This window comes from Empidonax traillii, unplaced genomic scaffold (genome assembly GCF_003031625.1).
Source record: "Empidonax traillii isolate 1590-97213 ecotype Southwest subspecies unplaced genomic scaffold, ASM303162v1 scaffold1067:size500408, whole genome shotgun sequence".
NCBI lineage: Eukaryota > Metazoa > Chordata > Aves > Passeriformes > Tyrannidae > Empidonax > Empidonax traillii.
Genome location: NW_020956260.1, coordinates 213,699 through 230,453, shown reverse-complemented (window position 1 = coordinate 230,453; position 16,755 = coordinate 213,699). Strand labels below are relative to the sequence as shown.

General features: G+C 41.0%; 2 protein-coding genes across 3 annotated transcripts in view; one reads left to right on the top strand and one right to left on the bottom strand.

The window, feature by feature from the left end:
• CMSS1 (cms1 ribosomal small subunit homolog) overlaps positions 1-16,755 on the top strand; it is a 230,219-nt gene that overhangs the window by 135,350 nt on the left and 78,114 nt on the right. The gene's annotated exons all lie outside the window — the stretch shown is intronic.
• The window catches only part of FILIP1L (filamin A interacting protein 1 like), a 191,428-nt gene that overhangs the window by 133,574 nt on the left and 41,099 nt on the right, over positions 1-16,755 (bottom strand). The window contains exon 2 of the mRNA XM_027904572.1: positions 12,657-12,799. The gene's annotated coding sequence lies outside the window, so the exon portion shown is untranslated. The remainder of the gene's footprint in view (positions 1-12,656; positions 12,800-16,755) is intronic.

Sequence of the window (16,755 nt, the reverse complement as noted above, 5' to 3'; positions counted from 1 at the left end):
TCTCACTGCCCTGTCTTGCTTTCCAACAGTTCTGTCTTCCTATCTTGTTTTATGTCCTTCAGATATTTAGAACAAAATCAAACGCTTGAACTCAAGGTGGTTTTTTTTAAGGTTGCAATGTTGTTCCTGCTGAAGAAGCTTGGCATTTTTGTTGGCAGCCATTTGATTCCTATATTTCCTCGTCTTTTTAATCAAACAAGCAGATTCTTCCAACCTGAATGTGTTATGGAAGCTTTTTTGGGATTTAATCCCAGAGCTGGTGATCTCCCATGTGCTATGCAGCTTCATATTGTCTCTTGACTCTGTCTCCCTTCATTTGTGGTCTTCTGTCCCGAAATTGTGTTTCCTGCTTTGCTTTTCTTACTTCTCCAAATTCGAAACTTTGCCAGTCTTTACTCTTATTTTTACTTTCATTGCCTGATGATGGGTTGTCACTGGTAGCTGTTGCTTGTCCTATGGTTCTTCTCACCCCCTAGGAATAAGCACATTTCCCTGACTCTGCTGGTGAACTATAGATTTTTCTGTCTCTTACTCTAAAATAAAAAATTAATTAAAAAACCTTTTTAAAAATGAACTGAGGCCTCTACAACTTCCTTCTAGAGAACAAGGAAAGGTCACAACACTTGGACTGTCGTTTATGCAGGAAGCAGAATACCTAACCCCTTTAATTTTGTGTCATTTGCTCTGGCATGTATGTTGGTAGAAAAAGAGGATAAAAGTCTATTGAATTTTTTTTCTGTGCAGGAAAAATTGGTAAAGGTGCAGGAACACAAGAGGAGAAATACAAGAGGTCTTGAACACAAGAGAAGGGATATTTCTAGTTCACAACACACAGCTCAGTGGAACTGGTCATGGAAGCACAGAAAGCATGAGGAAATGTACATTGACTGAGAGATTTTGAGGCAAGCACTGGAAATTTCTATGATGATATAATGCATACTAATGATGTGTATGATATATATATATCTCAAATAGTATGTGATAAATAAAGTGTAAAAAAATTGAAGTCTACTATGGAGTAGTAGAAAACAGAATAGCATGTGGTTGGAAGGTCTCTTCTCTGGGATCTTTCTTATCTCTTGCTGTCTTGCCCTCAGGCATCAGTATTTGGCAAAAAATGGGGAGGCAGAAAGAGAGCAGTGTATTTGATGGATATGGTTCCCAGAAGCTGAATTTGGAGCAATACAGTTGACCTATCCGCATCATCTTCTGTACTTCTATGAATTCAGGCCTTATGTTTCTTTAAAAAAAATTATTTTGTTGAATTTAGATGAAGATTTGGTCTCATCTCTTTTTTATATAAGCCCACAGAATAGAGACATTCTAGGATTGATGTTCCATCCAGCTGGTTTAGATAAGACTTGTTACATCATTTAAATAGTATTTTAAGGGTTTCCTACTATAGCTGCATTTGAGTGCTTTAAAAAGAATTTTTTTTTAATTAGACATGGTAATATTTGAGGCAGTATTTTGGCTAATTGTTTAAGTCTGCATTTAGACAATTGTTAAAATGAATGCTATTTGTATTATGTAATATTATAAACCACACATGCCCTATAGTCTCTTCTCCAATTAAGAAACAAAATTACAAAAAGTCTACTTCTTGACACCAAATTTCAATGATTTTATGCTTGCGTTCTATCATAGCAGCTCAGGGGCACACTATTGGAACCTTTTCATCCCTTTAAAAACTACTACAAATGCTTGTGTAGGAGCTGAAAACAAATATGCTTTCAGTCTAAATCCTTATAGACTTAAACTAGAAGGACTGCTCCTGATTTTTTTTGCCACATTTTTAAAATGACTCAAATGTGTGGTCATCACAAAGTGAAACAGCAAAAAAAGTTGACTGGCACATTTTCAGCCCCCATAACAGAAAAGTGGAGAATGTCTGACCTATATAATTGAGTAGCTCTCTAAAATATTCAGGTTTGCAGAGTGAATTCCTATGCAGACCAAGCTCTTGCATCAGGAAGTAAGACTCACTGATATACTTTATATTTGCCTGTGCACCACAGTATTCACAGCATAGATTAGCTTTTTTTTTAATTTGCTTCAGTTCAATATTTTATGTTAAAACACAAATAGCTACAGGCCCAAATAATTCTCTTTGTGAACTACTGGGTTTTTTTTTTCCTTTTTAGATGATGGAAACTGCCTGGAGTCTTGAGACAATAGACTTCATGTACAAAAGTCACTGAAGAAATACTGGAGTGTACCCTTAGGCTGATAATTGCATTCCCTCCCTTTCTTCCACACAGAACACATGTACCTCAGACCAGGGTCTGAACATCTACTGAAGTATTGCTCACACCTCTAATATAGATTTTTGCTTTTTTATTTAGATGCATAGGTTGGACAGGAGTTGTGTTACACTGTCCAGTTGGGGGTGAAATTGAGGTCGTGGATTAGCCTTCTACCAGCTCTGTGAGACTGCCCATTTGGAGTCATGAGTCATCTTTCCATCACTTTAGTCTTCCAATGGCTCTGAGAATGTCTGTGTAATTGCTTGGGGCATGGGCACAGTGTTAGAATGTTGCCCATGCAGAAAAGCCACAGGCAGCCTGACCAATCAATTCTCTCAGGGCTTCCATGGTACAAATTGCACAAATTATATCTGTATCATCTTTAGCTCTCCTGTCTACATCTAATACTCTTTTAGTATCTTCTACTTGATCTCTTCTGAGTCTTAAGGTAGATTGGATATACCTAAAGTACAAGAACAGCAAAAATCAGAACTGGCTGACCACATTGTTTTAGTTTGTAGTGCAGATGGGACTCAAACTGCATTTTATGCGCAGGAATCATTTACCCAGATGTGAAGTTCCACATACTCAGTTCCTGACTTTATTGAAGTACTTGGACGTGGTAAGACATTAATCAAGAGCTTCATATAAATATGGCTATTTCATGCCCTTGTTGAAGTTAACATCTATCCTGAATTTTTTTGAAGTAGTTACTATTATGTAAAGATTTAGTCTTGTACTTGAGCTGAAACTGGTTGTTTTGAAACAAGCTCCAATGTGTGGCTTTCCTTGCCCCCAAACCCACTGTGTTAGGCATCACGCAGTTACTAGGAAGACTGAGCCAACAGAAAGAACAAATTATTTTGGGACTCAATATATTGATCCAGAATTCGTTATGGTACTAATTTGAATCTAACTTCGAATCACAATCCTGTTTTATTGTCTGGATGGATATCATTTTTACCCTAGAAAAAATAGGGGTTGCAGTAACTACAACACGGATTTTAGGTTGCAAGCCTGAGTTCTAATTTTTTTCTGACAGACGAGAAAATCAGTGAATGACTTTGTAGCTCAGAGTTGTAGCTTTTCAGGAACTCCAGAATCCTTTGCAGCCAAAACTGCTGTTGTCAAACTTCAAGGACTGAATCCAGGAGATGTAGTTTTCAGATTCTGCCCAACTGGAAGCTGTTTCTTCTTTCAAAAAGACTCAGATAGGAATGGAGAGTCTTGTTTATTCCCTACAGCATTAAGTTCCCTGTACTCTTACACCGTGTTTTTGCTACTGTGAGAGAGCCCCTGTTACCAGATGGATTACTAACAAGGTTGATAGGCTATGAGCTAATGCTCTCTGTTCATGTAGTCACAGCTGGGCTGCTCCCATACCTGACCCTCACAGAGCTGTGGCAGTGTGTCTAGATGTGTCTTTGGACCCGTGCTAGTTGCCTACATGCAATGGGAGCTCAGCATTCTCCTCCTTTACGCTTGCAACATCTTCAAATTTTTCCTCCTTTCCAACTTCTCTGATTGCATTCATACGAGGACAGAATTCTGTCATTTTATCCTGCATACTTTCTCAGTACTGGCTGCCAGATAAGTAGCATGTGCTTCCTGTTCATTTCTTGTCTTAAGACACTGATTTTGCCTGTTTTAAAGGAATTTAAGGTTTGGCAAGGCTAATATTATAGTGACATTTATGTTCTTTCACCAACTTCTTCCTCTTAGCTTGACTGCTTTTCTGTTCCAGGGGAGAGCAATAACCAGTTTTCCTTTTTTTGCTTTCACCGCCCAGCTTGATGCTAATCTGCCAGCATTTCTTTCTCTGATCTCTTATTGTCTGCCCAGCCTCAGTCTTGCTTCCTTTATTCTGCAGCTGCTCCAAACTTGTCTTCTTTTATGTCCTTCTCATATTTGTGTGTCATCTTTGTTGCTGCCTTTGATGTTTGGAATGGCCTTAGTGAGATCTCTGCTTGAAGGAACTTGCCTTTCTAATGGCCCAGAAGGCACTGAAGAGGCAAATGAAGGAGAGGAATCATCTGGAACCAATGATTATATGGGCTTCTTATCAGCAAATCATTTTGTTTCTAGGTCTTACCACTTTCCCACTGTACGAGACAACGTGCAGCTCCTTATGTTTTCATCTACACTTTTCACACTGTGCATGTGTCTGCACTGACCAGGTGCCAAAATAGGGTGGGACTTGTAATTGAATGTTTTGTTTGGTTTAACCAGCTGGTGGATTTTTTTCCCTGTTATGTAACAGTCTTTCTTTTAAGGACAAACAGACTTGAGCTGCCTTTCTCTCTCCCTTTACAAGATGCAAATATTTTTCCCCCAAAATATTAGGTATTAAATTTTAAAATAATGCATTTTTAGACCAACTGTGGTGATTTCATGCTGAAATTATAGGGGGGCTCCAAAATTATATTGTTTTGCATTTAGAGTATCTGGTGAGGAAATGGGATTAGGAATAAACTGGAGGAGTAACTGTATAGCTAAGCTGCTTTGAAGTAGTGCTCAGTCATTTAATTTCACATGAATTTCTAATAATAAATCAAACCTAGTTATTGTATTAAATTCCACTTGGTGTGGATTCTTAGACCTTTGCAGTCTGTCAGTGACACAAGGGATTTTGAGACATTAAACTGTTTACTTTCTGAACTTTCATTTGCATTGCGCTCTTCTCCTTTTAATAATTAAATGATTGTTTAATACAGTTATATGAGGTTGGGAATGGAAGCAGTACTTTTCAGTTGCTTCTCGTTGTCAGCACAGTTAAGGTTTCTTAAAAGACATAAGATCTGAATACCCTAAACTACCCTAAATACTCACATTAGTGTACTTTCTCTTGGTGATAAATAGCGCTCTGGAAGGTCTCAGTTAATTCAGTCTCAAATCTTTAAGAGGTAATTTTGACAGAGTCCTATAAATGTAGAAAGTTCAACAGAGTAACCAGAGAAAGGTTCCTAATGAAATCTTGGCTTTGGTGGTGAAAATGTCTGCCTAGTTTTAATATAAGCTTGATTACACTGCATTCATGAGAATTTCTGCAAGTCTGCCCTCATGACATATAAACTTTAAATTAGGCATAGTCAATAAAAGGCCACCTAATACGGTTTCATGGTTTGAGAGGTTTCCCCATAATTGCCCCAGCTAGTTACTCTATTTTCTAACCATTTTGGAATCTGCATGTGCTGGAAGAAATCATCCTTCAAAAGATGGTGCTTGTACAGCCTGTAATGATGACCTGACAGAGACCTCCCCCCTCCACCACCTCCTTTAGTGACCTTCCACAAGTGATGAGACAGCAGCCCTTCTCCCAGCAGCTGTTTTCTAAATTTGGGCTGACAAATGGTATCATAAAGGTGGCAGGTGAGGTTGGGGGATCTGATCGGAACATACCAATTTAACAGCCACCAAAAGGTACAAAAGAGTGTAAGGAAAAACAATCAAGTGCTGTCTCTTTATCATGGTATCAGTTTTCTTTGCATGGTCCCTGGTGAAAGCCTTTACTGATGGCTTTCAGTTATGTATCATTATAATACCTACAATAAGCATTACATAATAGGAAAAATATGCTACACTGAGCAGTGAAACTGTTGTTAGTCAGTCCTGTGGCCCATATCAAAATGCTCTCACTGGCATTCCCTGTAACAACACTTCCTCAGATGTAATGGACTACGGCATATCATCAGCCAAAAGTTCATGCATCTACTTTAATGTTTTTTGCATATCCCTGTTACAAGTAACGGCTGTGACTACTCAGGGGGAAAAGAATCCATTTTTTTTCCTCATTAATAGTTCAGACAATTTTCAAGCAAGCATATCCTCTGCCATTGCTGTGTTTGCATGGCTAGATCACTGTGTTGCTGTTACAGTAAGGAAAGGGGAGAAAACACAGTGATGATAAAACCACAAGAATTAGCTAGAACAACTGGGTAGACAGGAGCACTAACTTGATCATTATTGTTGATTCTGTTAATAGCAGTTCAATAGATTGCAAGTTGTCTCCTATTAATGGTGGGTTTATAAGAAGGAATTTGCAGAATAAGTGCATCTGAGGTGCTTCAACTAGGATTGCACATTTCAGAAGGGCTTTGGATGATAAAAGCTTTAAAAAAGGCCTTACTTCTTTACAGTAGTGTGATAAATCAGTATATAGTAGAGCTGGAAATGGAAAGATGGCATTGGAAATCAGACCTGCTGTCCTGATGTCTCAGACCTTCATTCTAGTGTAAGTGGTCAGTTCAGGTGCTTACGTGAAACAGGGCACCATCCTCCTATTCAGGGCTTGCTTTGCTCCTGTCGTGCAGAGGGTGGGAAGGGCAGCCCATGGGGCATGTGTGCATGCACAGCAGTGACTGATGTAAACATTTATGTCTGCTGCAGTCTCCACACTGGTAAGCAGGACATAGCAGAGACCCAGCTACAATCTTGTTTACCCAGACAGCATGTTTTAAGATATAAATATTTTTTATTCTTTTTTTGGATATTTGTCAACCATGTCTTGGGTTCAGTGGGAAATTTGTACTGTCATTTTTGGCAACAGTCATCTAGTAGGAGGATAGTGCCATGAGAAACAGGATGCCCAGGTCCTGGCTTGTTTAAATGATCTTTCCAGGTTTTACTGCCACGCTCAACACCACGGTATGCGAATGCTTACTGAGCCCTCTTAGCTGCAGGGCAGGGGCTGGGTAAGAACTCTGCATTATGTTTCTCAAGGATGACATTTAGAGGCCTTTTGCTCTGCACCTCAGAAGAATTTTACCTGATACAGCAGTTTTGCCTCTTGCCTGAGGTCTGAGGTAGAATTTCTCAACCACCTTCAAAGTTGTTAGCAAAGTGACCTTGAAGGAAATTGCATCGGGTGCTGTACTGGGGAATGACACAGCATTAATGTGTTGACCTAAAATTTCACATCCAAAGGTGGAACACAGTGTATTGTAAGAAGCAAGTTAATGAACTGGTATTGTTAAGTGCCTTTGTTCAGGGCATACTGAGGGGCCAGATAAGATTCTCTTCACAGTTCAAATTTGAACGGCCTTGTCCCAAAGGACTTGTGGACAGTGTCATTGGAGAGGAAAATATGGGGAATGCAAAAGTAAAATCAACTGTGCTACACACATGAAATCAAATTAGTGTTATGATTTTTGTTGTGGTGATGAGGAAATACAATTCAAAAAGGAAAGGCTGTTTTAGTGAAGAGGAGGAAAGCCAGAGAGAGTGAAGGCAGAGCAGAAAAGAATGTCATACACCTGCACTTCTACAATAGCTTCCTCTGAAATGTCATGTTGGAAAGGATGGATGCTGAACTATCCAGTGGGCAAGCAGAAACTGCTGACAGTAGTGTGCCTATTTGGTGAAAGCATGAGCTTTGGCATCTCTAGTCTCTGCCGCAGTGGTCTAGAAGCAGCTTTCCTGTTTCTTCCCAGTCTCAAGTGCTTCACAGTCAGAATTTGTGTACTGCGATCACACCGTGACAAGAAAGCTGCAGACCACACCTGTTGTTTCCTTGTGGGCTGCAAGAGGAACGGGACCTTTCTGTAGACATCAGTTTCACAGAGACTGGGAGCAAATTAGTGTCCTACTGTCTGTCCCAGGTCTAGCCCCCCTCACCCCCAGCTTTGGATTCCAGCCATTCACAGCTTTCTGACTCTTCTGGGTTAACTTGATCTTCCTATAGGATATGAATCCCAAACTCTCCAAGTCCCTATGTGGCTCCAAACAGGCCATAGTCCAGACCTGCATCCCTTCCTACCTTATCCCACTCTAAGATATGTCCCAAGGAGGGACTCTAGCCCTTTTTGTCTCTGCTGAATGAAGGATTTACTTCAGTGGGCAAAAAGTAAAATCCTGAGGGACAGAAAAGCAGTGCTTGATGTGGATTTTTGATTCAAAAACCCAGTTGACTGTTCTTCTGTGTTGCCTGGGCTCTGTTGCCTCCTGTATAGGATACTCAGTGATCCTCCATTGTCCGTGGGCAGCTTTGAACGTGTGCCTTGTAAGTCTTTGCAAGGAATATAAAAGGTGAGTTGTAATATCTGATGGCCAGTAGTATTTATGATGGGAGGTGAAACTCAGAAAGAAATTTAAGGCTATTTCTATCCTTTTTGTCCATGTCTCTGCTCCCATTTTGGCACCCAGAATTTGTAAAATGGACCAAATTAGAGCATTTTGGTTGCTTTGATTGTGTGTGTTTAAGCTGTGCTGATTCTGTTAAAGTACTGGAGAGAGCATCAGGAAAGCCTATGTCCCACTCTCCCACAGCTTTATGTCATTTGGAAAATACCACCATAACAGGCCATTTCAGCCTCCCAATGGCTGTCCTTGCCAATCTGTTGCACAAAATAATGTTTATCACCCTTCATCAGAGATGGAGACGTGTGCTGCAGCACTACAGTGAATAATAGACCACAGTTTGTTTTCTTTAACCTTTGTCTAGCTGTATTTCAAAACTTACAATTTATCTAGTAACTTCATCAGGAGGCTGGGATGTTTCTAAGGCAGCATAAGCTTAAGATACCACATAGCTGAGTTGGTTGGGAGAGCGTGACTAGTGGGAATGAGAAAATCCACCATGACTGTGGTTTTGACTCCAAGGTCTGCAATGTGAACTTCATGAACTTTTTATTAAAGCTACCATCACCTTCCAGGCTCTGTCTTTCCCCTTGCTGTGCTGGGATTGCTCTGACTCAGGGCTGAGCACCCACTCCACTATGTACACTTCACCTAACCCTGGTTTTCCTCCCTCGGTCTCGTGCCTTCTTCAGCTCAGTTCCGTCTGTCCCACAGTGACAGACACAGCGAGCCGTAGTGCTGATCTGTAACTAGAGATAGCTGCTAAATCCTTGAAAAGGAGGAAAGTGTGCACATTTAAAATATAAAAGTGAATGTTCCAGTGGGTGCTCTAACAGAATGCATTTTTACTTTTGCCTTCATTAGCCCCCCAATAGATTTAAAAATGTTTCCTTTATGTTTTTATTTTGGTGGTTCTTTTTCTACCTTATCTAATAAAGATTCCATCAGTATATAAAATAGGACTATTGAGCTTGCCAAGCTGAATATGTACACAAATTAGCAGTGGGAGAGTTGAGTTTTTTTGAGTTGGATGTTTGTGTTGGGTTCGAAGCATCCAGTATCTTCTGGTCTTGTGGACATTTGGGAGGGGATTCTTTCTTCCTCTGTGCATATTCTGTTCATCAAGTTGACAGTTTGATATTGATTAGGGCTTTTAGATGCAACAGGAGTACAGCTAATAAGAAAATAATGAGTTGGTGTGTGTTTGTGTGCTGTGTTATTCCCTAATGAATTGTCTGACTGCCAGGTACATTACGAGGTTAACGACAGCTATTCTCCTGGAGAGGTACTGATGGAGCCTGGTAGTTTAGCAGCTGAAGAACCAGCTGTGCCAGTTTAAGAATTTTATCTGTCTATTCCCCCATAATCATGGATTAGTTATGCTAAGGTGATACTCAGCAAAATGCAGCTAGCAGTGAGACCAGAAGGCTCTCAAGATGGTTAATGTCGGGGTGAAGAGGATAAAAGGCGATTTTCCAGCTTGTGCTGCCCGTTCTGCTTACCCTTTCTCTGCAGCAAATAATCCCATGGTCACAGTTAACTGTCAGTAATTTACCATATTTGGATTCCCGAAACAAAACGCAATGTTTAGTTCAGCTTTGCATGGCAAACAGTTCCTTGTGCAGCTTAATTGCTTTGTTTACATGTAGCTAGTTACTTATCATGTGGCAAGAACAATAGGCCGACTGCCTCGCTGAACCCATGATCACGAGATAAAACACGGAAGACAGTGAAGCTGTATTTCATAAACAGACCACAGGTTGGACACAGCCTCCCTGGCTGGGGGCATCAGGGAAAACCTGCCGCGTGACATACCCTTTGTCGCAGCTCTGTGACTTTGCTGAACACCCTCAACTCTCTCTTTTTCAGCTAAAAGCAAATGATATTTCTTGGGCCTTTCTGTTTCATGTGGACTGGGCACCTTTCTGAGAGCTGTGTGACTCCCTGAGCAGACCTGGCACAGTGCACACGGTGAACATGAGGCCATCTCATGAGGCTTTGGGCTCACGTTCCCCCACAGCTTGACCTGGACTGTGCCTGTTTTTGCCGCAGAGGCAGCTGGATTTTTTCTCTTCAGTAAGGAGGTAGGGGCAGCGGGAGCCTGGATTTCTCAACCAGCCACACCCGTCCTGTGGGATGAGGAGCAGAATAGAGTTTGCTCCAATTAAGCCATATCTCTACCAGTCAGTCATTCCTGCTTACTGACAGGAGACCTTTTAACAAGAGTGCTCCAACCATGCCAGAACACTTATTTCTTGTTGTCACACAGTTCTCCAACCACTGGCAGTACCTTTGATCCAGCATGACAGGAGTGCATGACCCAACACATGCTTTCCTGCCCAGAAGTTGAGGAGTTCATTCTCAGGTCTGCCAGACTAACAGAGACAAAAGAAATCCTTTGCTGGGGACTGCAGCTCCCACCCTGGTAGAGTCCCCTGCATCTTGGGGGAGCATGGAGGTGATGCCAGGTCTCCCTGCATAGCAGAGCTTTTCTGAGCTCTGAGCAGAGAGGACATTCCAGAGATTTTTATCTGTTTGCTTCTTCATTTCACTGGTGGCTTTCCCCCTCACATCTGAATTAAAACTCAGAAAGTTTGCTGAGAAAGACTCATAGTTTGTTCCTCAGGTAGTGTCTGTTGGCAAAAGGGAATTCTCCATTACACCTGCTTGTACCACAGGAGTAAAGTAGGTGTTCTCCATTAATTTGCCTGAAGTAAAGAAAGCTGTGGCCTTGTTATTAGTAGACACAGGCATACCAACTGTGTGAGACTTACTGCCAACCCTGCAAACTGGAGAACAAGTTGCTAATATCTCTTATTTTTGTGAATCTGTGTGCAAATGGGAATGAGAGGCCATTGAAAATGTGTGCATAAAGTTTAAGTGCAGAGCTTCTGTAAACCAAAAATCTTCTTTATCTTACATTTTCCGTGGTTGAATTGTCATCTGACTGGCACAGTTGTGTGCTCAAATCTTAGGTGCAGTCTACACTTGTCAGTTCCACTTGAAGAGATGTAAATGGGGGCTGATATCCTTTATGGCAGTGTATCTCCACAGCTGTTACTTCTCCCTTTTGTAGGGAATCTCTCATTTGCAGAGATAATGTAAGGCAGAAATATTTCCTCTTTCTGTGTGTTTGTGGCACAGAGAAACCACGTTGTGAAATAACTTAAGAAGACCACAATGACATCAGTATTCTGGATAATACTAGAAATTATCATTACCTTCCCAAGCCTTTAGACTGTGAAAATAAACTTTAAAAGTCTAGTGAAGATATAAGCAGTAAGAGCCCCTTCCACCACCTCCCAAATATAACATGAGCTGCTTCTAATGCTGGAGGCATTCTCCATAAAGACTGCCACTTGCTTTGAGCTTACAAGCATTTACAGCTACATTATAAACTGAAAAGTTAGCATGTCTGCTCTTGCCTTGTCATTCTTCTGCTTGTGTAATGCAGAGCCCAGTAGTCATCACAAGAAAGAAAACTGTGAGAAATATGTCTTTGAGGAGGAAAACCCCTACAAGAATCAATTATATTCCTCACAAGAATTTGGCATCCAAGTTAGGGATTCCCAGAGACTGACCTGGAAAGCTGCTAAGAATGTGACCCTCAGATTTTCAAATTGTGGCTGTTCTGTGCTGTCATGCTGATTGATTTTTTTGCTATGCAGCCCCTAGCCTGACATCCTTCCCATTAAGTTGCCCGCCATGAACAAAACTCTGGGAACCCCCGAGTTCATCATCCAAGAAAACCTTTATTTTGGAAGACAGACTGAAAAAGATAATCTATTTTGTCAAGTGTTTCCTCACCTCTGTAAACATACAGTCTCCTCATCTGGATGATGCCATGCATATATTTGTCAAAGTTCTTGCTTTGCTTTGAGACGGCATTTTCAGCAAAACAGTAATATATGCAATATATAAAAAGTTTTTGGGTAAGATCCAGTACAAGTATCTCATGGTGAAATAATTCTCAATATTATTTAACAGCTACATGGTGTCTGGTCAGAGAAACTTGTCACAACTCCGTTTTCCTTTAGATGCTTGAATGGATGGCACATGTGAGCTTGGATGTTATGTGAATGCAGGGCAAGGAGAACATGGATCATAGTTTATCTCTAAGAACTGTCAGCATGTTTTGCCTCCATTTTTTGACGGTGGATTGTTGATAGAGTAATACTTGATAAACAGGTACAAGCTCATCAGCATTCCTTACCAAAGTAACCTTGTCTGGAAACTCTCACCTTGTACATTGGGAGTAAATGGAAAGGAAATTGGAAATCTCTGGCTTAAGGAAAAGCATTTGGTAATATAGAAATTAAGCAAAGGTCAGCTAACCTGCTGGAGCATCACAGGCCGGAAACCTGAATGTTCTGGCAGATGCCATCATTTTGGCAATGGAGAAAGTGGCCGTCCTGCAAAGTCGTCATGGTCTTTCTCACGTAGTAGGAAGTGGCATGGCTGCCCTGGATACAAACATCCTAAGAAAGAAGTGATTAGTCAGTGACTCCACAGAAATAAATGCTTGGACACAGTTGATAACAGTGAGTCTTGGAGTGCAAGGTCACAACATGAGTCCTTTGGAAGGAGTATCAGTGTTTGCAGTGAAAGAACAAAAAGTTCCAACACCAAACCCAGCAGTCTTACAGAGTCATTGTTTTGCAGCTTTCAAAACTCTTCTGAATAATTTTTGCTAAAGGGTGGTCTAAAGCCCAGGCTGATTAATTTCTGCTCCGCCTCCTGTCACCTTGGAAACAGGGAATGCCTGCTGTGAAAATGATCTGACCCTGGAGGATCCAGGATGGAAGTTCATATGTAAAACAGACTATTTTCCCCTTTTTTTATTGCTCAGAGCAATAACGCAAAAGTCCACAGTAAGATCTGCATTTCTAGCTATGAGTGCAGTATAACAAGTGCGTTGAGGTTGCTTGTGGCTGAAAACGTCTTATGGTAAATGCTACATTGGAACTAGGATTACCTGTGTCTCTACTGCTGAAACTAGGGGAAAAACTTACTTTGACACTCCATAATGCAGAGCATGCACTCAGACAGGTTTAGCCCCTTATTTACTGTAGCCAGCTTATTGTGGGCTGTGGTAAGTATCTGTGTTATATATCTGCTCTTGCTTGCATCCTTGGGAGATAGGGAGATTGTGTAGTGGATATGTTGACAGCAGCGGGATTTTTTTCCAAATTTCATTGCTTCTGTTCTGTTCTTTATGCATTCCACTTAAATCATCTCTTTCTGTACTGTGGAGACAAGTTCACACCCATAAAAACCAAAGAGTTCTACCTCAAAACATCAGTCTGCACACACCCATTTAAGTCATCTTGCTTTTGTCACTAATCTGCCCTAATATCTCCAGGCAACCAAGAAACTGGCCTTTCATCTGCCTTGAACTCTTGAGAATTGCTCATCAGTTGCACAAAGCTACTTTTCCTCCTTCTGCAGTGAAGATAGCACCAAGTTAGGAGTGTGTAATGTGCCAGGTTTTTCCTATTTGACAGGGGCTGTGATCTGGTGGCCTAAAGATGGAGAGATGTTCCTCCCTGTGCTTGGCATGGAGGCCAGAGAGTTGTTTTCTCCTTTAGGGTTCTTGTTATATTACAGGGACTTCATTTCCCAGCTTTCCTGACACTTTACTGTGTGGCCAGGTTGATGTTATGGGATGTGCAGAGCCAATGAGTACAGCAGCCCTAAAAGATAAAGAAACGAAGCTAACACATTATGTCTGATTTTCTTGCTCCTTTGTCAGAGGCCATTATGGATTTAACAGTTTGTGATAACTAAAAGGTTACCCTTCTAATCCTGTTTTTTCACTTAATGTTTCAAGAGACATGCCAGGATTACCATTATAGGTTTGGTTTGGGGATTATAATCTCAACATGTGTGGTTACAATGAAGTAGGATCCTCAACTTCACAGTTGATGTTCTCTTATCCTGGAAATTAAGTTATGCTGGATTAAATGTTAGCATCCGTTTTCTTTTGGAGACACAAAGCTTGCTTTTAAAGATAAATGTTTGCCATTTTGGGACAGTGTGCTAGGTTCAAGTTCACTTAGCAAAACTTTTTTATTGGAGTGGCTCATGTAACTTGTTAACATGCAAGAAATTATTAAGCTTTCACTTCCTCCACTCCCATTTCCTGTTTGGATGTTGAAAGGAAGCCCTGATTGCTAATTTGTGATTAGCCAGCAACCCAGAGTGAACTTAATCCTGTGGGCTTGCGTGGTGCTTGCCTGTGCAGATACCGCCTCTCTCGAGAATGGGCTGCTGCTTTTCATGTTTCACGGTGAGAGCTGTAAACAATCCGCTCTTCTTTCCGTGAATTCATGGCCTGGCTTCTGAGAGCAGAGGTAATACCTGGCCTGCCAGTGCGTAGGAGACAACACCAAAACGCTGAATGCTGTGGGAGAGAAGGGAGGCGTGAGGGTGTTTTTTCAGTCTTGCTTGCCCAGGAGATGGCACTGTGCAATAGTGGGATTTTTACCTGCAGCGTCTGTTGTGTGACCCTGACCTGATGGGGATTGTCAGCAAGAATAGAGTGACTTGTGCTTCTTTAGGATCCTCAGCTCTCTTCTGAGTCAAATGCATTGCACTGTATATGCCTTAGACAGGTTGGGTTTAAATCTTCTTTGCACTCCTGCGTTAGGGAACTGACCCTTGTGCGTATTCTAGTGTAGTCAGGATCAGAACAGGGTTTGTGGGTGAAATTGTTCTGGCTACAAATGAAGTGGGGATATCTTTGGAGCACCCTTAATTCCAAGGCTTTCGTGTCCCCCTTGATAATTCCCAGACTACTGACAAAGCAGCCAAAACAAAGAAGTATGTACATGTAGTTTGTGCTAGAAAATAGAAAGATTTGAGGAGTCTCTGTGGGATGTCTTTCTGTCCTTCCTGCAGTGTGCTGTACTCCCATTAGAGTGCTGGTTGCTTGTGTAGTGCTTGTGTATAAAACACACATAGCGTTTTTAAGGAATCTCTGACCCCACCTGCAAATCCCTGTCCCGATTTGTGGTGTCCAACACAGCTGAGATAAATCTAGAAAATCTTCCAGGTCTTCCTCTTTTCTAATGGTCATGAGTTGAGAAAATTTTCATTTCTCTCTCCTATAACAGCCTGAGATAGGGAACACATATGGATCTCTGGGAAATTATAATCTTGAATGGATATGCTGCTTAACAAAATCTTAGGCAAGTTTATTAACCTTCTTATTTTAGTTCTCAAAATGGTGAAAAAGGGTAATACTTTCTTAATACAGTGGTGGTACAAATATGTTCACAATATACCTTAAAGCTAGAAATATTATGTGAATGCTAAATAATTTCATTATTATTAATCACATCTTAAGTGCCTATGTATCTAAAACAAAGGCTTCTTAGCAAACACATGTCCTTTGAAATAGCTTGACCCTTTCCACTTTTTCAGAGACATTAATAGTTTCCTGGCTCAGTGTTTTAGGAAATGTTGTCATAGTCTGGAGGAACCAATAAAAACATAAGTCACCTATTTTGTCTGATCATTTTACGCCAGGATATTTGAGGCTGGAAGCTGTGGAGAGGTAGGAGGGGACTGCTCCATTTGTATGGGTGCAAGATATAAAGGTTTTAGTACTCTTTTAGTGTAACTTTACATATTAGGAGTCTAGAACTCTGTGAGTAGTATTTTTTTAATTCATAGGCAGGGGCTCTAGATAGCTTTAGTAACTATTTAACTAGTTTTTCCCCTTCCTAAACCTTTTATTGCTTCAGTGCCTGATGAAAAGGATGTTTTATTTGGGGAAGAGTATTTTGTTGGTTTCAGGCTTGCACTGCCCTGTAATAGATGTAAGAGAGCTCTTAAGAAACGGCAGTGCCTTAAAACAAATGTTGGGAAATGATTATGGCAGTATGGTTGGTGGGACAATAGCTTTTTGGTATGGTCAAAGCAAACCATTTCCCACAAGCAGAAAATGCAGTTACTTAAATTGAGGAACTACTGCTGTATGAAATCTCAGTGCAAAGCATCATTACGTGACATTGTGAAAAGCAAGCCATGAGTGTCTATAATAGGCATCCAGTGACACTCTGTTCTCCATTATAAATGCCAACATTTACGATGGGCCAAACCCTACCATCCTTACATGGTTTTGATTCTTTCCTTTCTGAGGCAAAGCCTCCAGCAAGCCTGTTAAGAATCCTGTCTGTGATCTCTTGGGTCTGTGGAGAGCAGACATGCATGGCAGTTTTCCCCCTACTGTGCTGTTGTCTGCTGCAAGCTTCACACAGCCCCTCAGAGGTGGGGAGATCTGTATTACTGTTAATTTACGGTGAATTGCATGGAGCTGGAAATGACTAAGTGAACCCATTTATCCTCTGCCACTTCCCAGAGCATCCTCCAGAGAGAACCAAAGTTTTTGCCCGTTTTTGGGAAGCCATGCTTTGTTTTCTCTTCTATA